The sequence below is a fragment of the Oncorhynchus masou genome, unplaced genomic scaffold, assembly GCF_036934945.1.
Source record: "Oncorhynchus masou masou isolate Uvic2021 unplaced genomic scaffold, UVic_Omas_1.1 unplaced_scaffold_12474, whole genome shotgun sequence".
Classification (NCBI taxonomy): domain Eukaryota; kingdom Metazoa; phylum Chordata; class Actinopteri; order Salmoniformes; family Salmonidae; genus Oncorhynchus; species Oncorhynchus masou.
Window position 1 is genome coordinate 1 of NW_027002293.1, and position 3,687 is coordinate 3,687.

A 3,687-nucleotide genomic window follows, 5' to 3' on the forward strand; every position below is an offset into this window, starting at 1 on the left:
CTATATATTACACTGATTAACTACACTATATATTACACTGATTAACTACACTATATATTACACTGATTAACTACACTATATATTACACTGGTTAACTACACTATATATTACACTGGTTAACTACACTATATATTACACTGGTTACACACTATATATTACACTGGTTAACTACACTATATATTACACTGGTTAACTACACTATATATTACACTGGTTAACTACACTATATATTACACTGGTTAACTACACTATATATTACACTGACTAATTACACTTTATACACTTATATTACTGGTTAACTACACTATATATTACACTGGTTAACTACACTATATATTACACTATATATTAACTGGTTAACTACACTATATATTACACTGGTTAACTACACTATATATTACACTGATTATATTTCAGCCACACCCGTTGCTGACAGGTGTATAAAATCAAGCACACAGCCATGCAATCTCCATAGACAAACAGTGTCAGTAGAATGGCCTTACTGAAGAGCTCAGTGACTTTCAACGTGACACTGTCTTAGGATGCCACCTTTCCATCAAGTCAGTTCGTCAGGTTTCTGCCCTGCTAGAGCTAACCCGGTCAAGTGTAAGTGCTGTTATTGTGGAGTGGAAACATCTAGGAGCAAAAATGTGTCAGTCGTTTAGTGGTAGGCCACAGAATCTCACAGAATGGGACCGCCAAGTGTTGAAGGGCGTAAAATCATCTGTCCTCAGTTGCAACACTCACTACAGAGTTCCAAACTGCCTCTGGAAGGAACGTCAACACAATAACTGTTTGTCTGAAGCTTCATGAAATGGGTTTCCGTGGCCGAGCAGCCGCACACAAGCCTAAGACCACCATGCTCAATGCCAAGCATCGGGCGGAGTGATGTAAAGCTCACCGCCATTGGACTCTGGACTAGTGGAAATACGTTCTCAGGAATGATGAATCACGCTTCACCATCTGGCAGTCCGACAGATTAATTTGGGTTTGGCGGATGCCAGGAGAACGCTACCGCCCCAATGCATAGTGCCAACTGTAAAGTTTGGTGGAGGAGGAATAATGGTCTGGGGCTGTTTTTCATGGTTCAGGCCCCTTAGTCCCAGTGAAAGGAAATCTTAACATTACAGCATTCAATGACATTCTAGACGATTCTGTGCTTCCAACTTTATGGCAACAGTTTGGGGAAGGCTCTTTCCTGTTTCAGTATGACAATGCCCCCGTGCACAAAGCGAGGTCCATATAGAAATGGTTTGTTGAGCTCGGTGTGGAAGAACTTGACTGGCCTGAACAGAGCCCTGACCTCAACCTCATCAAACACATTTGGTATGAATTGGAACGCCGACTGCGAGCCAGGCCTAATCGCCCGGCATCAATCCATCAATCAAATGTATTTATAAAGCCCTTTTACATCAGCTGATGTCACAAAGTGCTGTACAGAAACCCAGCCTAAAACCCCAAACAGTAATCAATGCAGATGTAGAAGCACGGTGGCTAGGAAAAGCTCCCTAGAAAGGCCAGAACCTAGGAAGAAACCAAGAGAGGAACCAGGCTGATGAGGGTGGCCAGTCCTCCTACTGGCTGTACTGGGTAGAGAGGAACCAGGCTCTGAGGGGTGACCAGTTCTCTACTGGCTGTACTGGGTAGACCAGAGGAACCAGGCTCTGAGGGGGGACCAGTCCTCTACTGGCTGTACTGGGTAGACCAGAGGAACCAGGCTATGAGAGGTGGCCAGTCCTCTTCTGGCTGTACTGGGAAGAGAGGAACCAGGCTCTGAGGGGTGACCAGTCCTCTACTGGCTGTACTGGGTAGACCAGAGGAACCAGGCTCTGAGGGGTGACCAGTCCTCTACTGGCTGTACTGGGTAGACCAGAGGAACCAGGCTCTGAGGGGGACCAGTCCTCTACTGGCTGTACTGGGTAGAGAGGAACCAGGCTCTGAGGGGTGGCCAGTCCTCTACTGGCTGTACTGGGTAGACCAGAGGAACCAGGCTCTGAGTGGTGGCCTGTTTGACTCACGTTGGCCACGGTGAAGGAGAATCCAAAGGTTTTGGTAGCGGGCCGTGTCGGTGGCATTGTATTGTCCTCAAAGCGAGCAAAGAAGTTGTGTTAATTTGTCTGGCAGCAAGACGCCGGCTGGCTTTCTGTTTGTAATCCGTGATTGACCGTGAGACCCTGCCACGTACCTCTTGTGTCTGAGCCATTGAAATACGACTCTAATTTGTCTCTATACTGACGCTTAGCACAACCAGGTGGACTGGGGACAGCAAGGAGTCATCAGGCCAGATTGTCCTGAGGCATGGTCCTAGGGCTCAGGTCCTCTGAGAGAAGAGAGAGAGGGAGACCTCACTAATGCTCTTGTGGCTGAATGGAGTCCCCACAGCAATGTTCCATCATCTAGTGGAAAGCCTTCCCAGAAGAGTGGAGGCTAGTTCATACGCTAAGCAATGTTCCATCATCTAGTGGAAAGCCTTCCCAGAAGAGTGGAGGCTGTTATAGCAGCAATGGTCCAACATCTAGTGGAAAGCCTTCCCAGAAGAGTGAGGCTGTTATAGCAGCAATGTTCCATCATCTAGTGGAAAGCCTTCTCAGAATAGTGGAGGCTGTTATAGCAGCAAAGGGGGGACAAACTCCATATTAATGCCCATGATTTTGGAATGAGATGTTCAATGAGCAGGTGTCCACATACTTTTGGTCATGTAGTGTATCTACCTACTGTTAGATAATAGCAGGTGTCCACATACTTTTGGTCATATAGTGTATACATCTCATCATTCAATGATTATTTAATTATCACTATCTCACTATCTTTGTTTTATTTTTACACCAGATGAACTCAAAGGAGAGCTGAGTAAGTAGTGTGTGTGTGTGTCTGTGTGTCTGCGTTGTCATGTTAAGATTTACTCACCAACGTGTGTTCTGACTGACTCTGTTCTTGTTGAGATGTTCACTGAGCAGGTGTAGTGTATAAATCTCATGATTCAATTATTATTTAATTATCACTGTCTCACTATCTTTATTTAATTGTGATGTTGTTACTCACCAACGTGTTCTGACTTTCTGTTCTTGTTTATCTATAGTCAGATATATGGATCTATCTGTTAGATAGTCAGATATATGGATCTATCTGTTAGACAGTCAGATATATGTAGGATGTAGTCTGTCTTCATGGTCTAGTACCCATAATACATCATGTTTTATCTACTGTCTACAGAGGAGGTCAGAATAGAGAGGATGTAGTCTGTCTTCATGTTCTAGTACCCATAATGCATCATGTTTTATCATCTCTATCATCTGTCTACAGAGGAGGTCAAAGGAGAGAGGGGTGAGTTGCACAACTGCATGAAAGTCTGCATGCATTTCATTGATTTAAGTGATTTAAAAAATTAATACACTATATATTACATTGGTTAACTACACTATATATTACACTGATTAACTACACAATATATTACACTGATTAACTACACTATATATTACACTGATTAACTACACTATATATTACACTGGTTAACTACACTATACATTACACTGGTTAACTACACTATATATTACACTATATATTACACTGGTTAACTACACTATATATTACACTGGTTAACTACACTATATATTACACTATATATTATACTGGTTAACTACACTATATATTACACTATATATTATACTGGTTAACTACACTATATAT

At 42.7% G+C, this 3,687-nt stretch overlaps 1 long non-coding RNA gene across 1 annotated transcript; it reads left to right on the forward strand.

The window, feature by feature from the left end:
- Positions 1 to 2,548: 2,548 nt before the first annotated feature.
- Positions 2,549 to 3,468, forward strand: LOC135530073 (uncharacterized). The gene is made up of 2 exons (XR_010453799.1): positions 2,549 to 2,850; positions 3,304 to 3,468. It is a non-coding gene; the product is annotated as an uncharacterized LOC135530073 (long non-coding RNA).
- Positions 3,469 to 3,687: the final 219 nt, after the last annotated feature.